Genomic DNA, 20,331 nt, shown 5'->3' with positions numbered 1-20,331 from the left:
CCAGAAGTCTTACTACTAATCAGTAGGTAGGTAGTATATCATGACCAGAAGTGCTACTATTAATCAGAAGGTAGGTAGTGTATCATGACCAGAAGTGTTACTACTAATCAGTAGGTAGGTAGTGAATCATTACCAGAAGTGTTACTATTAATCAATAGTTAGACAGTGAATCATGACCAGAAGTGTTACTACTAATCAGTAGGTAGGTAGTGAGTCATGACCAGAAGTGTTATTATTAATCAGTAGGCAGGTAGTGAATCCTGACCAGATGTGTTACTACTAATCAGTAGGTAGGTAGTGAATCATGACCAGACGTGTTACTACTAATCAGTAGTTGGGCAGTGTATCATGGCCAGAAGTGTTACTACTAATTAGTAGGTAGGTAGTGAATCATGACCAGAAGTGTTACTACTAATCAGTAGGTAGGTAGTATACCATGACCAGAAGTGTTATTATTAATCAGAAGGTAGGTAGTGTATCATGACCAGAAGTGTTACTACTAATCAGTAGGTAGGTAGTGAATCATTACCAGAAGTGTTACTATTAATCAATAGTTAAATAGTGAATCATGACCAGAAGTGTTACAACTAATCAGTAGGTAGGTAGTGAGTCATGACCAGAAGTGTTATTATTAATCAGTAGGCAGGTAGTGAATCCTGACCAGATGTTTTACTACTAATCAGTAGGTAGGTAGTGTCTCATGACCAGAAGTGTTACTACTATTCAGTAGGTAGGTAGTGAATAATTACCAGAAGTGTTACTATTACTCAATAGTTAGATAGTGAATCATGACCAGAAGTGTTACTATTAATCAGTAGGTGGGCATTGTATCATGACCAAAAGTGTTACTACTAATCAGTAGGTAGGTAGTGAATCATGACCAGAAGTGTTACCTCTAATCAGTAGGTAGGTAGTGTATCATGACCAGAAGTGTTACTACTAAGCAGCAGGTAGGTAGTATATCATGACCAGAAGTGTTACTGTTAATCAGAAGGTAGGTAGTGTATCATGACCAGAAGTGTTGCTACTAATCAGTAGGTAGGTAGTGAATCATAACCACAAGTGTTACTACTAATCAGTAGGTAGGTAGTGTATCATGACCAGAAGTGTTACTACTAATCAGTCAGTAGGTAGGTAGTGAATCATGACCAGAAATATTACTATTAATCAGTAGGGAGGTAGTGAATCATGACCAGAAGTGTTAGTACTAATCAGTAGGTAGGTAGTGAATCATGACCAGAAGTGTTACTATTAATCCATAGGTAGGTAATGTATCATGACCAGAAGTGTTACTACTACTCAGTAGGTAGGAAGTGAATCATGACCAGAAGTGTTACTAGTAATCAATAGGTTGGTAGTGTATCATGACCAGAAGTGTTACTACTAATCAGTAGGTAGGTAGTGAATTATGACCAGAAGTGTTACTATTAATCAGTTGGTAGGTAGTGAATCATGACCAGATGTGTTACCACTAATCAGTAGGTAGGTAGTGTATCATGACCAGAAGTGTTACTACTAATCAGTAGGTAGGTAGTGAATCATGACCAGAAGTGTTACTATTAATCCATTGGTAGGTAGTGTATCATGACCAGAAGTGTTACTACTAATCAGTAGGTAGGTAGTGAATCATGACGAGACGTGTTACTACTAATCAGTAGTTGGGCAGTGCATCATGACCAGAAGTGTTACTACTAATCAGTAGGTAGGTAGTGACTCATGACCAGAAGTGTTACTACTAATCAGTAGGTAGGTAGTATATCATGACCAGAAGTGTTACTATTAATCAGAAGGTAGGTAGCGTATCATGACCAGAAGTGTTACTACTAATCAGTAGGTAGGTAGTGAATCATTACCAGAAGTGTTACTATTAATCAATATTTAGATAGTGAATCATGACCAGAAGTGTTACTACTAATCAGTAGATAGGTAGTGAGTCATGACCAGAAGTGTTATTATTAATCAGTAGGCAGGTAGTGAATCCTGACCGGATGTGTTACTACTAATCAGTAGTCAGGTAGTGTATCATGACCAGATGTTTTACTACTAATCAGTAGATAGGTAGTGTATCATGACCAGAAGTGTTACTACTATTCAGTAGGTAGGTAGTGAATCATTACCAGAAGTGTTACTATTAATCAATAGTTAGATAGTGAATCATGACCAGGTTACTATTAATCAGTAGGTGGGCAGTGTATCATGACCAAAAGTGTTACTACTAATCAGTAGGTAGGTAGTGAATCATGACCAGAAGTGTTACCTCTAATCAGTAGGTAGGTAGTGTATCATGACCAGAAGTGTTACTACTAAGCAGTAGGTAGGTAGTATACCATGACCAGAAGTGTTACTGTTAATCAGAAGGTAGGTAGTGTATCATGACCAGAAGTGTTACTACTAATCAGTAGGTAGGTAGTGAATCATGACCAAAAGTGTTATTATTAATCAGTAGGTAGGTAATGAATCATAACCAAAAGTGTTATGACTAATCAGTAGTTAGGTAGTGTATCATGACCAGAAGTGTTACTACTAATCGGTCGGTAGGTAGGTAGTGAATCATGACCAAAAATATTACTATTAATCAGTAGGGAGGTAGTGAATCATGACCAGAAGTGTTAGTACTAATCAGTAGGTAGGTAGTGAATCATGACCAGAAGTGTTACTATTAATCCATAGGTAGGTAATGTATCATGACCAGAAGTGTTACTACTACTCGGTAGGTAGGAAGTGAATCATGACCAGAAGTGTTATTAGTAATCAATAGGTTGGTAGTGTATCATGACCAGAAGTGTTACTACTAATCAGTAGGTAGGTAGTGAATTATGACCAGAAGTGTTATTATTAATCAGTTAGTAGGCAGTGAATCATGACCAGATGTGTTACTACTAATCAGTAGGTAGGTAGTGTATCATGACCAGAAGTGTTACTACTATTCAGTAAGTAGGTAGGTAGTGAATCATGACCAAAAGTGTTACTATTGATCCATAGGTAGGTAGTGTATCATGACCAGAAGTGTTACTACTAATCAGTAGGTAGGTAGTGAATCATGACCAGAAGTGTTACTTCTAATCAGTAGGTAGGTAGTCTATCATGACCAGAAGTGTTGCTACTAATCAATAGATTGGTAGTGTATCATGACCAGAAGTGTTACTACTAATCAGTAGGTAGGTAGTGAATCATGACCAGAAGTGTTAGTACTAATCAGTAGGTAGGTAGTGAATCATGACCAGAAGTGTTACTATTAATCCATAGGTAGGTAATGCATCATGACCAGAAGTGTTACTACTAATCAGTAGGTAGGTAGTGTATCATGACCAGAAGTGTTACTACTAATCAATAGGTTGGTAGTGTATCATGACCAGAAGTGTTACTACTAATCAGTAGGTAGGTAGTGAATTATGAACAGAAGTGTTACTATTAATCAGTTGGTAGGTAGTGAATACTGACCAGATGTGTTACTACTAATCAGTAGGTAGGTAGTGTATCATGACTAGAAGTGTTACTACTAATCAGTAGGTAGGGAGTGAATCATGACCAGAAGTGTTACTATTAATCAGTTGGTAGTGAATCATGACCAGATGTGTTACTACTAATCAGTAGGTAGGTAGTGAATCATGACCAGAAATATTACTATTAATCTGTAGGTAGGTAGTGAATCATGACCAGAAGTGTTACTACTAATCAGTATGTAAGTAGTGTATCATGACCAGAAGTGTTACTACTAATAAGTAGGTAGGTAGTTAATCATGACTAGAAGTGTTACTATTAATAAGTAGGAGGTAGTGAATCATTACCAGAAGTATTAGTACTAATCAGTAGGTAGGTAGTGAATCAAGACCAGAAGAGTTACTATTAATCTGTAGGTAGGTAGTGAATCATGACAAGAAGTGTTACTACTTATCAGTAGGTAGGTAGTGTATCATGACCAGAAGTGTTACTATTAATAGGTAGGAGGTAGTGAATCATTACCAGAAGTGTTAGAACTAATCAGTAGGTAGGTAGTGTATCATGACCAGAAGTGGTGCTGTTAATCACTTATGCTTAAGTGGAGGAATTATTTCTGACTAATAGGAGACCCTCACCTCCTATCATTGGTTCTGGTCTATTGTTAAGGAGACACCCAAACAATTTCTTCCCAAAAAATCAGTGGAGATATTCACTGAAACCCTGGCCCCACACAACAGCAAAAAACCAACACAGTACTAAATGTGCCATTATCTTTTCCACTCCCATCCCCACTTCCTGCCTTCTCCTAAAAATCAATATAGCAAGCATATGCAACAAAATTAAAGACAGACATGCTTGTATTCCCAAATATTCCCCAGGCATTGTCATAACTAACACCCAGTGGAGCAGCATAGGGGAGAGAACAAAATGGGCAAAACTGCAATTCAGAATATACGCAGTGACTACAGAAACTGCGTCTAATTCGATTATGTCAAAAACCTGTTATTTTAATTAGTATGATGATGCAAGTTACAGGAAGGAGAAAATGGGAGAATAATCCTTGAATGGATGTATGGCAGGGAGGCACTACTGAGAAGCCTAAATGCACAGGCTCACTCCATATAGAACAAAGGGGCAACCTAATGCCTGTAGCAAAATAATAAAATAAATATATTGAAAAATAAAAAGAATCAAATAGTTTAGTTTCAGCTACAAAACAAAAGAGCTGGTACCTTAGTGTATTGTAACAGAATGATGCCAACCACAATGGGGGTGAGGGATGGGCAGGAACAGACAATTCTGTCTAACAGTAACCTCAATTTTCAGAAACACATCTCACTATAGGACAATATGGCACTGTTCTTCACAATGAAAACTGCAGGTCTTCCAGCACTACAACAGATCTAATTGCAGCCACTGGGCTGGAGTATAGAATGGTGGTGGGGCTGGCATAAATAGGTGTGGGGTTGGCATAATGGTTAAGGTCCAAACACCACAAATGATAGTTCCAGGATGCACAAACGTCACCAGTAACCAAATAGAATGCACCCAATGGCCATTAGAAAAAAAAACTCCACTTTATTTTAAAACACACACGGTCAAAAGTTTTAGTAGTTAAGCGCTTTCATCATCGTAATGACTTCATCAGAACTAAAAAAACATACTATCATTGCAGCAAACTGTATACTCTAGTACAGATAGTAGTTGGCTGAAAAGTTAATGAATCAATTAAGCAATTAATCACTACATCTCTTAAAAACACAGTTCAAGTAAGGCACAATGTATTAAAAACATGATATAGTATGACACAAAACAGTATATAAAACGAGGAAATTATACTAAATGGGATACTGCCAAAAGGAAATATTAAATAATTAAACAAATTAAAATTAAACAAATACTGACCCCATTTTCTAGCGGTGAGGGAGAAAACATAGTTCACACATTTAAAGGATTTAATATTTATAATTATACTGACCGACCCATTACTGAAGAATATTTCTCTCTCTTTTTAAAGGGTTTCAAATTTGTACCTGCCAAAATTCCAGCTATTGCTGATGGTCTTTTAGACATTCACTTTTATACAAGAAAATTGAATTTTCAGATTATGTTTTCTAAGAAGGAAGGGTCTAATTATTGTAAGGTAGGACTTAAAAAGACTAGTACTTTTAATCCACCTTTACATCCCCTTATTTATATCTTTGAGAAAGCAGTTAAGGAAGATTTATATCAGCTATGGGCAAGATACAAAGGATTTTCTAGTAATCTTAACCCAAAGGAGAGGTCTTTGTTACATCATATCAGGGGGGATAGGTCAGTTTGGACTATGACGCCTGATAAAGGAGGAGGTATTGTTATTTTCAATTCCACTGATTATATTATCATTCAGGATTTGCTATTTAACCAGGACAATTATCTTCAGGTGTCTATAAATCAGATACACATTGCATACCAGTGTATTGATAGCTTCCTACAAGAATTTTTCTTGGATCAATGTATAGATCAGAACATCTACAATTTATTGGCCAATACATGCCCAGGGTCCCTGTCATATCTGGAATACCCAAAGTACACAAGAATATATGCATGCCTCCTTTTCAACCCATAGTGTCCACTAGAGGGTCTAAGACTCACAATTTGTCAATTTATGTGGAGAATAAGGTTAAGCATATTGTTGAAGGGGTTCCACATTCAGTCAGGGACTCTTGGGAATTTTTGGGACAACTCAGTCATGATATATGGAGCCCAAAATTAATATTTTTGACTATTGATGTCAAGGATCTATTTACTTGTATCCTTAAAAAAGAAAGTATGCAACATTTTGAAGAGGTACTACTCCTTGACACAATCTTGACACACGATGAGGCCATATTGATTTGTGAATTGATGTCCATAGTTTCGGACTATTATCACATCTATTTTGAGGGGCAGTACTACCAACAAATTTCCGGAGTAGCTATGGGAGCAGTGTGTGCTCCTGTTTATGCTAACATAGTGCTCACTGGATGGGAGCTTAACTATATTTTTAACAGTACCTGGTGGGCAGATAATGTCCTGTTATACAATCGTTATCTGGACGACATTTTTATTTTATGGAAGGGGGATAAGGATAATATTCCTAAATTTATAGAATATATTAATATATTAACTACCAACTTCCTCAAATTTACTTTTTCTTGTCATGAACAACAACTTTCCTATTTAGACACATTTATTTCACATACGTCACATGGTCTTAAATCTCAGGTATTCCGGAAAAGCACCTTCTGTAACCCTTATTTACATTTTTCTAGTCATCACCCACTTTCACAAAAGAAAAGCATCATCAAAGGACAAGCCATACGCATTGCTCATATGACTTCTAAAGTAGATGATGTTAGAAAGGAATTTTCTACTTTGGTGAATATGTTTGTTGAAAGGGGGTATCCTAGGGTCATGGCTGAGGCTATTTTGGGAGATGTATACAACGAGTGGGGTAAGAAATTTAAACTACTTTTGGGGACAGGACCCCTTTAAAAAGTACATATGGGTAAATCAAAAACACCTACTGAATCTGTTGAATACACTCAAGCCTGTACTGTACAACAAAGTGTAATCTCTAAACATATTAAAAACATTCTACAAAGGAATTGGAGTATTTTTAGGACTAACCAGTATATATACAATATTGTGGATGACCAGCCCTTTTTTACCACCAAAGTAGGAATGAATTTGGAAAAACTGGTAGAATCATCTAGAACAGAGAGGGAACAGGACAATGGTAAGGGTACTAGATGTTGTGGCTGTTGTCCCCAGTGTTGTTATATTTCCAAAGAAACTAGTATTTTATTGAAAGACAGATTAAGGACGAACATTACTTTTAAGAATGGGAATTGCAATTCCCAGAGGATTGTATATTTGGCAATATGTGACACATGTCCAGCATACTACGTCAGAAAGATGGAAAGATCTTTCAGACGTAGGATTTATGAACACATGTACGATTTAAAGAATAAAAAAGAAACCAATGCACTATATAGGCATTCCTTGAATTGCACTGAATTTTACGGTTTCAAATATGGAATAATAGATAGCGTACACATTGAACCTAGGGGGAGATTGGAAGAATCAGCTTAGCAAGAAGGAACTTTTCTGGCAACTTAGGCTTGCTGCCAACTTCCCCCCAGGCTTAAATGATAGTGTTTCTATAACACCAGCCCTTAAGGCTAGAACGCAGATCAAAAAATGGGGTAATCAAGTTTAACAAACATGGTGCTAGAAAAATACACAAACTTTTATTTTCATTAGTTTAATTTTTTCTTATATAATATAATATTATAAACCTATTGTAGTTTTTTGAAGTGGTTAAGAAATAGACTGTATTTAAACATTTCAACCAATGCTTTTAATCTTGTATTAATTTATGAAATTTAATGAAATTTATATTTAATAATATTTTCCATGACAGGGCGGCCACAGGGGTGCAGTGGTTAGCGTTGTCGCCTCACAGCAAGAGGTTCTCCGGTTCGATCCTCGGTTGGGGTGCCTTCTGTGTGGAGTCTGCATGTCCTCCCTGTGGTCACATGGGTTTCTTCTGGGTGCTCCGGTTTCCTCCCACATCCCAAATACATGCTGTAGGTGGACTGGACACTCTAAATTGGCCCTAGGTGTGAGTGTGTGCATGTGTGTGCCTTCCGTGGAACGTTGGGCACCGGGCTGGCAACTCGACACTGTAAAACTCCACTGCCAATCATGAGCGGACAGGTGATCTGATGTGGCGACCCCTAACCAGGAAAAAGCCGAAAGAAGAAGAAAAAGAATATTTTCCATGACATGATACTTAATATTTCTTTTTGGCAGTATCTCATTTAGTATGATTTCCTTGTTTGATATACTTTTTGGTATCATAATATATCATGTTTTTAATACATTGTGCCTTACTTGAACTGAGTTTTTAAGAGATGTAGTGATTAATTGCTTAATTGATTCATTAACTTTTCAGCCAATTACCATCTGTACTCGAGCATATATAGTTTGCTGCAATGGTAGTATTTTTTTTAGTTTTGATGAAGTCATTACAGATGATGAAAGCGCTTAACTACTTCCAATTTTGACCGTGTGTATTTTAAAATAAAGTGGAGGTTTTTTTTCTAATGGCCATTGGGTGCATTCTATTTGGTTAATAATGATTAAGGTCTTTACCTCACAGATACAAGGTCAAGAACAACCAGCACTGCTCTGCAGTACCCTCTTTTTTCACAAACAGAACAGACCATTGCATGACATCATTTAACATTGTGATTCCCAATCTAAATTGCTATAATGCATCCCAAAGAAAGGTAACTGAGTAAACTTTCCCAGTGTTATCTAAAAAAATTATGTATAGCATGCTGGAAAAGGTTTATTGCTTAAAATACTTGATTTACATTTGCATTATACTAGGGTATTTACAAAAACTGCAAAGTTTTTTTTAATGAAATGGTTTACTTTATTTACTTTTTAATATGGTAAAGGGGTGACAAACCCAAAAATGATAGAAAGACAAGGGCCCAGAAATAGGGACAAATTTTGAATATTGCTCTTATAAACTTAAAAGTTGCTAGAATAAAAGAATCAGTGCCAGTGTACACTTTCTGAAGAATATAAAGTCTGAAACTCAAACATCTGTCATTATTTAATGATTTCAGTCCCCAATGATTTGCCAAAAAAACACAAATTTTATGAGGAACAGACACAAATATGAGGCAAAAATCTGGATAGTTGAGAGGTATGTGAACCGAAAAACACACCATTAGACAGAGAGTGAGAGAATGAAATCCAGCACTAAAGGATGATGCTCATTTGTATTTCGCAACCTTAGCCTGTGCCGAACTTCCAGATATATACACACTAAACATTCATAACTCACATCAGTAAGCTGTAAGTGCTAGGTGAACAAAATAAATAAAACATGTCTAAAACCCCAAAATAAAATGGTATCAACAGACTAATTCGAAAATTGTTTTATTTTCTGAACATTTATCTTACCATGAGACTTGAAAATATGACTGACTGCTAAGTTCTTTGCACAGATAAGGAAGTTATACTGCACAAACAGTGCTCATGCTGCAAATATCTACATGCTGAAGATACAGACGATTATGATCAGGCTGCCAGTCATAACTTGCTTATTATGTGTTTGAGACATGGATGCCAAGAAATTCACCTCAAGAGTGACACTCGAGAGGTGAATCCTGGCATCCATGTCGAGAACACATAACTATGGGTTATGATCAGGAACCCTTTCATAATTCTTTGTAGTTAATGAAAAAAAAAAGAAAGAAAAAAGGCGCTAAGTGTTTTGCTGGCTTTTACAGCAGCTAAGCACTTAGCAAGTGCTGTCAGAAAGGCAGTGTAATACAGTCCCATATGTTTACACTCATCTTGCCATTGCTGTAGTAGTGCTTAACTGAGCTGTCTATTTCCAAATATCAGAGTGTAATCGCTGCACTCTGTGCACTACATCATTGTTAAACGCGTCACGATCTTTTGATGTGTACCTGACATAATGGAATTCTTGAGACTGAAACACTAGGAAAAGAAGTTAAAATCTTGAGAATGTCACCTCTCTCACATTTTGTTGAGTATAGTCAAGGATAACAGAACTGTTTGTTACTCAAGTCACATGCTGCAGATTTGTCATTGTGTACAGCAAAAATGAGAGGTTACAGACCTTCTGCTTGGTATTCAAAGAACTGGAGAATGACAGGCAATTAATTCTGCACTACAGTTCTCTTAAGTGCTTAAGTAACATATTACTGGAAACTAATTTTCTACAATAATGGCTTTTATCAAAATGGGGTGTCTCGCACGGGTCCTCTGTACAATAATTTCAAAAGGAACTGGAAGACACAAAGATACAGACATTTTCAATTAATGTAAAAATATCCCTTTATATATTTTGAATAACAGCTTGCATTGAAATCACAATGCTAACCAACATGCTCCTCGGTGAAATAATGCTAGTTTAATTTTTGCTGCTTGTTTGCATTGTTTCACAATACAGCTAATTCCAGCATGTAGGTCTTCCATTCATTGTTGACAGATCCAGTTCCTCCACCTTGCCACTAGTGTCTAAACAGCATCTTTCCCAACTAGCCACTTAGCTGCCACATAATAAGTCAATAACACCCAGAGCCCCAGGTCCTTTAAATGCTGGTTTATTTAACCAGGTAAATTAATTGGTCCAGAGACTCTTTTCGGCCATGACTTAGGCTAGTGGGTAAAGACAAGTAGCACATTACAGTACACAAATAACTTTATACAACTGGATTCTGTAATATAGTAGCACGTTTACAGATGACACAATCTTGAACCTTGTAGATATAAGTACAAATACAAATCAATGTACCACCACAATTGTGCATGGTATTTACTGGACTCGCCATTACATTACACACTGCCCATCACTATGCTTCTTCGCTTTTGGCAGTACAATCCAGTTCTTAATTTCCTAAAATCTCTTTACGGCTCTCTGATTTGGCTGATCCAGACCACTTTATTAATCTTTTTTACAGCATTTTTTTGCCTGCAATGTCCTCACACCAGATGATGAGATATGGGGAGCCAATAAAGTAACATCCAGCAGGAATATGTTGCACAGCAGGCCAGAGTAGCACACATGATTTACAAGGTTTGAAGAATGGAATGGAGAGACAGTGACTTGTGTTGTTTTTTATTCTCAAGAAGTAAAAAATCCTCCACAGTTTACATTGTTATGTCATGGCATAATCTGTCTTAACAGCAATTGCTGCACAGTCTATATTCATTTTATAATCTTTTTTTTTTTACATAAATGGATGTAAAAATAGTTTAGCCCACCATCTCTGAGGTGAGCCACAAGTCTCACAGCCAATATAGGTGGTGAGTCAGAAGTAGAGCTTCCAAGACTGAGTCAACATCCAGCCAGACAGTGCTGTGAGGTAGGTAAAACCTCATAAAAAAAATCTGTTTGTAGACAAAATGTGTTTTAGGTGTGCCATTGGGAACACATCTGTTTGGAGTAGCATTAATCATTTTCTTTTATGCAGAAACAACTTGCTTGCAACTAGGAGTTTCAGCACTGTGTGCATATTAAGGTTGTTGAAATCAGTGTTCTATGCTGCTGTAACCGTGTTTAGTGTCTTGGTCTTCAGTCTACTTTGCAGTGCAGTCCTGTAATAGTAATATATTTTTATTATTGGTTACCCTTGAATTCAGTTGTACCCCCTCACTGTACATATTGTTACATTTTCTGTCATTCTTCTTTTTCTTTGTGTTATCTAAATACAGAAACAAAAAATGGAGGGAACTGTTTTATACCAAGCAGCTGTCTGTGTGGCATTTTTCTGTATTACAGTGCAGTACTGTCAGAGATGGGTCAAGTGGACTTTTTTACTTTATTGTTTGGAAGTATTTAATGTTGCTAGCAAATGGGTTGCTAAAACGCATAGCTAATTATTTTACTACTTTGGGTCTTATCATAAAAATGACTAAAGCTTCCCATTGTCAGCAAACTGCTATTAAATAAATAGTAATTGATACCGAACAAAAGCTAAGTTGTATAGGGCTGAGATGATTTATGAATGGTTCAGGGCATAAGGCACTGTGGTAGGGGTTGGACTCAATGATGAGTAGTGTGACCACCAGGAGCAGGAAACTACATCCCAGATCAAGGGACTGTGCCCAGGGCAGCAGCGGCACAAACTGAGTGCACCACCACCATGCCTTGCATCCCAGTTACGTGGTAAGCAGTAGCACTTAGGGCACACCCGTTCAAGTCCTGACAGTGAGAACCTCACTTATCTACAAACTACAGATTTTTAGCAGATTTGCCTGCAGAAATAGGAAAGTACAAGACTGTCCAATTAACCTGCTTTCACAAAATGTTTGCCAAAGCAACAGCATTGTGTCTATGCATATTTCTACAAACTTATCTCTGTATTTTTGTTAACTATAATACATTTAAATGGTGCCTGGTACAATGGCATAACAGACAGAAAATTCTGGATATTTTTGTGCAATGAGCAGAATGATATTCTGTTTGTAAGCCAACCAAAGTGTCCTTGCTCCTATGTTTTTGTTTGCATTGCTTCTGTAAAATGTGTAAACTCAAATGTATTATTCAAGAAGGCTGGACATAGAGCGAGTATATTATCTAATAGTACTTTGGTTCTTTATGGCATCTCAGTGAAGTCCGTAAGGCATAACAGTTTGTCTTGTTATAGTGCTAAGGGGAGTGGTATATTTACACATTACTTACACAAGTGCTCTTAAACATGGATTTGAACAACAGCCCAACCATAACAATCCCCTTAGTTCCAACTGACTCATGCCAGATTAGGTTGTGGAAGAAAAATCCTCCTGCTTCTGCCCATATTCTGCAGATGGAGGTGCTTATTTAGAAAATTAGGTTCTGATTCTAAGGAGTAAAACAGGATTTTTATCCTGACACAGCAGGACAATGGATTGTGAGGGCATGTATTTCATATTGTTGGCCCTGTATACATAACTCATGTGAATAGCAGCACAAAAATTTATTTAAACAGCAACATCACGTTTCACCGTCTATAATATTTCATTTAAATTACTGCTGAATATGTGATGTGCAACGTCACTGTGACAAAATTATTTTTTAGAATTCTTACTGGAAGTGGAAGGGATTATTTACACATTTCATAGTAATTAGTTGTTCAGCTGGATGTATCCATTATTCAAAAGCCATTTTATCTATATTCATTGCCTGCAGGTTGAGAGAAATACCCATCACCACACTTTCTCCACCAAATCACAACTAGGTGCTCTATGTTCCCTCCACTATCCTCAGTAGCTGACCACCTGACTGAGATCTCAAGGAACAATAATGTTTTTGTACAAACAGATCCCATCATAAGTGCTTTTCTGAAAGAGGATTATATCTAAAAAAAATACCGCAGGTTATTACAGTAATGACCATTCATTTAACCCCACAGCCATTGTCACTGACTTGGGCTCCAAGCTGGCATTGTTGACAGCAAATATAAGGGTGTGCAGGTTCACTGGATCTCAGGAAAATTAATACTATGTGGTTGTCCTTGTGCTGGTAGAGCCAAGAAACAACCACCAGCTTCATTCTGCAGTGACAGCAGTAGAAGTCCAGGAGATACCCCGGACACTTACAAATGAAATGGTTTCAGCAGCCTCTACTTCCAGGTATACAGTGACAAAGAGGTTAGTAAAATGCTTTGAAGTTATACTTAAAGTTACATACTGACTCCTCAGAGGGACCATTCAGGGACTACAACTTCATCTTCTTCTTTCGGCTTTTCCCAGTTAGGGGGTCGCCACAGTGGATCATCTGTCCACTCATGATTGGCAGTGGAGTTTTACGGTGTCAAGTTGCCAGCCCAGCACCCAACCTTCCACAGAAGGCCCACACACACATGCACACACTCACACCTAGGGCCAATTTTAGAGTGTCCAATCCACCTACTGCATGTCTTTGGGATGTGGGAGGAAACCGGAGCACCCGGATGAAACCCACGCGACCACAGGGAGGACATGCAGACTCCACAAAGAAAGGAACCCCACCCGAGAATCGAACCAGAGAACCTCTTGCTGTGAGGCAGCAACACTAACCGCTGCACCACCACAGCCGCCCTATTCAGGGACTACAACTACTGCTTACTAAATAAGAAAACAGGATTAAAAAGGCCAATCATACCATTCAGGCAGTCGTCATCAGCAGTATGCCTTATTTTGACAACTTTGCATGTTTTTGTAACAGGTGTAAAACATTTGAAGAACAACTTGAATACCCCTTACCACTTAACCAAAAAACATAAATAGTAAATGCCTGAATATATGGCGATGTTCTTAAGAGCCTGCTTGTATGCACCAGTTCGTTAAGATACACTAATGAAGAAACTGTAGCTATATGAGATCTCTACCAAGTGCTTCAGTGTCAGTCAAAGACATTCCCTGTCAAATGATGACTATTTTCATAAAGCATCCCATCTGTCCAAGAATGTTACACATCTACAAGGTGCAAAAGTACAAAAGAAGGAAGAGTACTTGTATATCCTTCTTCCACAACTAAAAGATGACAGCGCGTAACTGGAAACGGCATGTGGCACAGTAACATGCTGAACTTCTACACAAGAGTAAAAGGAAGGGAGCAGCATCTCTGAATTGTGCAGTACCTCTGCCAGGGGTGTGCGTGTGTTATACCATCAGACACAGCTGCTGGGACAGACAATAAGGCAGCACAAATATATTAACAGTCAGTTGCTTCAAAAATCAGAAGTGTTTACCAAGCACAAATATTTAAAAACATCTCAGATCAGGTTAAATGGTGAAGAAAACAGATACATTCTTGGTCCCCAGTTAAGGATGTAAAGCTTGAAGTGCCACAACAATGTTGGGGAGGGATTAAAACACAGAATATATACATAATCACTACAATTGCCATGCTTCTAAATGTTGCAGACTGTTAGGAGAAGAAACTATAAAACAGGAAAACCTTGTAGGCACATTTCTATTACATAGGAGTGTGCACACATCAATACTAACTTTTCTGGGAATAAAGCAAACTATTCCAAAAAATGCACCATGGCTATATATAAGCAAATGGAAAGCCTATCAGATTTCCAGACACAAGTAACTAATTCAATGTCAATGTGCAGCTTATTATGCACTTCTCTTAATTTACCTTTGCAAATGTGGAAAACTGATGAGTGTTGTCCTTTTATCATGAGACATATTGTTGAAAGTTTCTTTATTGAGTTTCTGCCATTGAGTGTCACAGTTTTCAACCTTGCAAACATGCTAAATTCTGTTTTATTGACCACTGTTATGGATAAGACGGAAACCTTCCTTATACAGAGATTATAGCTGTCTGTGCAATGACTAAAGTGTTCCTCTTTTCTCCACAACAGTCTAATGTTGAAGTTAATGCATTTAGGTATTGGGGGGGCAGGGGGATTGCTCCCTTCAAAAACATTTTTGTAGTTTTCTGCTGTCTGTTAATTAGCTGCAATAAGTAAAGATGGTGATATTTTGTATAACTGCATAATTGGTCTGTTGGTTCAATCAATGGGTTAAACTCAATAAGCTAGTTTTCTATGAGTTTGCCACTCTGTTATGGACCAAATCCAAACTGTCAACGTTTTTGATTCCATTTCAAGTGTTTGCTTCCAAATGAACAGCTTTGGCTCTTGCCCTGCTGGTGCAAAGGCAGTAGATTAGATTACTGTAATGTATCAACATCTTCAAAAGTAGATGTATATGTATATATATATATATATATATATATATATATATATATATATATATATATATAAAAGCACACACACACACACACACACACACACACACACACACACACACACACACACACACACACACACACACACACACACACACACACGCGCACGCGCGCGTGTGTGTGTGTGTGTGTATTATTTTTTGCAATAAATGGCTTTCAAATATCCTTCCAGTATAAGGTTATCTCCAAGGTTCTCTGATGGACATTCAAACAGGGCTCAGCCTAGATGGTGGCTTCCAGGTTGTGTCATACACGATGGTTGAGTCATCCCTTCCTTTCACATAGTTTAGGCCTCACCTCTGACTGTCAGTCCTTGGTATTTCTTCTTGCAGGAGTATTTAAGTACAGCAGAGATTTGGTCTTTTTTAGTGTCTTGCTATTCTTCTCTCTGCACCTGAGCAGGAGCTCTGCCTTTGAAGTTAGTTAATTTTATACCGCTACTTTCAGTTTCTTCTTAGGACCTGCCACTCATTAGGTTGGACAAATGTAGGATCTGGGATTTCAGCTTCATGAAGCATAACAGATGTGAGATGTGCAACATTCTTCTCACTAGGATCCTGTAATCTCACCATTCTCATGGGGGCAGCGTGACTGATGTTCTACAACTTTTGTTATTATGTGGCTTTTAAGCCTGTTGTGCTCCTCCCCATTTTACTTTTCAGTTCAATATTCTTTTTGGCTGTATATGCACTGATGGGACTGACACCATAATTTTCAGCCATCTCCCATGAGTGGTTGGGCCAGTGACAATCCTACAGTTTGCAGTGATATTTTACATTACCCCAGAACTGCTGAATAGACATACTGTTTTTCATCCAGGGTACATTTTTTCATTATATTGTTATGGCTTTCATAGTCCACCCTTTTTCCATTTGCTTGCATGTATTTTAGGCTTGTTGTGGTGTGGTGGAATATCTATTCTCCCACTAACATTTGGGAATGGAAACTCTTTGTCAGAGCCTCTTGAATCCCATGACATAAAACCATCATTTTTGTGCATGAAAATATATGCTTCATCTTCGCCATTTCAGTATACTCACACACATGAGGTAGTTATCACATAGATGAGATATTGTCTTTCTTTGAATTGAAACCTGTCTAGGATTTCATGTGATATCCCCTCCTCCTTTATCTGTCTCTTGTAAGCTTGTAGCATAAGTTGAAAGATTTCATCAGTTTTTATATCCACTGACACTCCAGACTGGAACATCATGCTCCTGGCTTGATCTTGGCTTTTCAGTCTGCCTAGGAGGGCTTCATAGATCTGTTGCGGAATGTTTTCATAATGGTGTTGGAATTATCACTAAATTTGCTGTAAACAAAAGTCTTTAGTTAAAGCTGATCTCATCGCTGAATGTAAAATAGGGTGACTTTGGGGTGGCACATTTATCTATTTGCCTGAACTGACATTTATCTGCTTGTCTGGCATAACATTTATCTGCTTCCCTGGCCTGATATTTATCTGCTTGTCTGGCCCAACATGTATCTATTTGTCTGGCCTGACATTTATCTGCTTTTTTGGCCCGACATTTATCTGCTTGTGTGGCCTGACATTTAATACAGTATTCTTGAGGAACTACATCACTATGTCAGTCTTGTTGCATTTTGAACTCCACCTTCTTTTTGTTTTGTTTGACAACACTTGTATTTCATTGTCTAACAACACTTCAGATGTTTCTTTCAAGTAGGTACTACTCAATGCATCTTTTACATGCATTTGTTTCCCTGGATTACTTACTATTAATATGCTGAAATACTGCAAAATAGAATCATTCTCACTAATCTCAATTATACTTGGTGTAATAACTTCATAAAATGACTGCAGAAGTTTTTGTTTTGTCCCCTCTGTGATTTTTTTGCATCTATATCAAAACCGCAAAACCTCACATACGCACACGAATATGGAAACGTTGACACATATTAAGCGAACCGCGAAAACACCAAATGTCCTGAACCGCGAAATTCAAAATGTCGAATCGACATAGTTGACCAACCCCACCGCCCACTAAGTACTACTGACCCAAACAAAATAAATAAACCACATACATACACTTAACAAAACCCTACTTCTAACCCTAAACTAAAGCTTACATATATTATTATGTATGCACTGACCTTAACCCGCATCCTAACACTAAGGTCCGTAACTATTGCACACTTAACTTAAGGAGCTATACTGGAGAAGGGCCAACTATGACGATTCAACATTTTGAATCTCGTGCTTCAGGACGTTCGGTGTTTTCGCGGTTCGCTTAATATGTGTCAACGTTTCCATATTCGTGCAATTGCGGTTTCGTGGGTGTAATAGGTAACAGATTTTTCTACCATTCATAAATTAACACATTTTTACAACCATAAAACAGTATTAATAGTTCCTTCTCATTCTGGACGTAGTTCTGTACATCAGTTAATTGTTGAGAGCCGTGTTATTGGCTAGCCATCTTGCACCTAAACTGCTTCCATTCCTGAGTGGTTGGCATCTACTTGCAAAATAACTGAGTGCTTTGTATCATATTATGTCAGTGCTGGTACATCTGTGATTATTCTCTAACACAGTAAAACTCCACCATTGCTTTTGTTCCCAGCACCAGTCAATATTTTTCTCTAGTATTTTTCTCAATGAAAGTCACAAGTGATCAGATTAAAAATACATTTGTCTAGGGTGTCTTCCCAAAAATGTCCACAATGCAGGTTTTATCTTCTAATCTGTCCATTTTCAGCAACAGCTCTCACTTTCTTCAATTCTGGCTTTAGGTTCCTTTCCTGCTGTTATGTACAGCAAATATTTGATTTTGTTCAGTTTCTCCTATAACTTAAAGGAATAAAGCCCTGACTATGATCCAGGCAACCCAGGTTTGGTTAGAGGCTCGGCCAACTGATGTAATGGTAGGAAAGCAAAGGCTGGCCTATCCTGGGATGAGGACAGCAACGTGGGTGTCTCCTGTGACAATCCCTGGTGGGGAGGGAGGAGCCATGGTCCAAAGAAGAGGTGGGGGTGAACCTGGCTGAACTACTGTTAAAGAAGGGAGGAGGCAATATGCTGCAACATCCTCATTGCATGCCCCAGCCTTGGATTCAAAAATATTTCTGTGAGGGAGGGGGAGTATGTAGGGCATTCAAGAACCCCTTGGACAGATGCTGAGATGGGAAAGCCCCTGGCATGTATTAGGATCCACAGATGGCCCCAGCACACACCAGAGTAAGCCCTGGGGGCTTACAGAAATTGGATGATAGACCCAGCATGGACATGGGGCACTGGGGTGTTGGGTTAGTCCAGTGATAGAAGGGGACCAAGAATATTGATCATACACATCTGCCACTTCATGATAATTAATTTTACAATATTCTGTCTCAGTCTCTCTCTCTCTCTCTCTCTCTCTCTCTCTCTCACTTTTTGCTATATTCTGTTTTTGACTCAACTTACAAAAAGATATCACCCATAATGTTTATAACTGCATTGAGACCTAGCATGTGTGTAATGACTCTTCAAAAAGTCCTTCTTTATAGATGAATCCCAAACAGCATTCATGGGAATTGATATAATCTCAGTGGTTTATTAAAAGTGGATAGCTTGGTTCTGTTTGCATTGAGATTTAGTTTCCAGATCCCATGTCTTGTGTCCTAAATAAAGAAAAAATGCTTTAGGCTTCACTGTCACAACATCTTCCACTGTTCTAAGTGAATAATGCTCTTTTGATTACGTTGCCGCTGTTTCTCTAAGTCAAAACGTACTCTTATTTGGTTTGGCTTTACTACCACTATTATACAATTCTCTCACATCTGCACCATTTCTTTATGCTCTGGTTTGATTTTTTTTTTGCCTTGTGGTCACATATACTCTCTTTGAAGCACTATGTCGGGATTCAGCTTGATGCTGTACTGTGCAGAAATACATTGCAGCTTGCTAAACCTGATAAACAAATCTGCAAAGTTATCAAAAATATCTGCAGAAGTCTGCAGACATCTGTCTTGCAGTCTCTCTCTCTCTCTCTCTCTCTGTCTCTGTTGGTCTATTTCATTCCTGTATGACTACTCATCTCAATGCCTGTGTCACTGCCTGTGTGGTTGTATGAGGTGAGTATTCTTTGACTATGATGTGATGTCATTGTCTGTGCAACTGGCCATGCTCACTGTTTTCAAACTGTGTAAATGGTCCTCTTAGCTGGTTTTTAGTAGTGCACATGTGCTGTGGCTGCATTTATCTTGCCTAGCTGTTCACATGCTACTATAATGGCATACTGCAATGCCATAATTTGAAAAAGTCTTGTGATTTTTGCTTTTGTACAAACAAGGCAGTTTTATCTGCCCTTTAAGTAAACATTTGTGTCAGGATTAGGTCAACAGTGTAAATACTGAACAATCTAATGCCCCTTATATTCTTAAATATTAAGAGGACCTTACATTTAAAATGTTGCACTTGGCTCTTATGTCCAACTTAAACAGCATTTTGTCAATTACTGCAAAACGTTTAATCTAGTGATTCTGTCTTGTATAGCATTCACACACTTCTGACTTCACTGTATACACATCAACGGTTTTATTCATTCATTTTTAACTCTGAGCTAGTACTGCTATTTGGCATACTTGTT

At 37.9% G+C, this 20,331-nt stretch overlaps 1 protein-coding gene across 1 annotated transcript in view; it reads right to left on the bottom strand.

Annotated features, from left to right (window-relative positions):
- The window catches only part of CNIH3 (cornichon family AMPA receptor auxiliary protein 3), a 1,634,537-nt gene that overhangs the window by 1,287,756 nt on the left and 326,450 nt on the right, over positions 1 to 20,331 (bottom strand). The window lies entirely within an intron of this gene.

Source organism: Protopterus annectens, chromosome 1.part2 (genome assembly GCF_019279795.1).
Source record: "Protopterus annectens isolate FY-2018-M chromosome 1.part2, PAN1.0, whole genome shotgun sequence".
NCBI lineage: Eukaryota > Metazoa > Chordata > Ceratodontiformes > Protopteridae > Protopterus > Protopterus annectens.
This window is presented reverse-complemented; position numbering and strand designations above follow the sequence as displayed.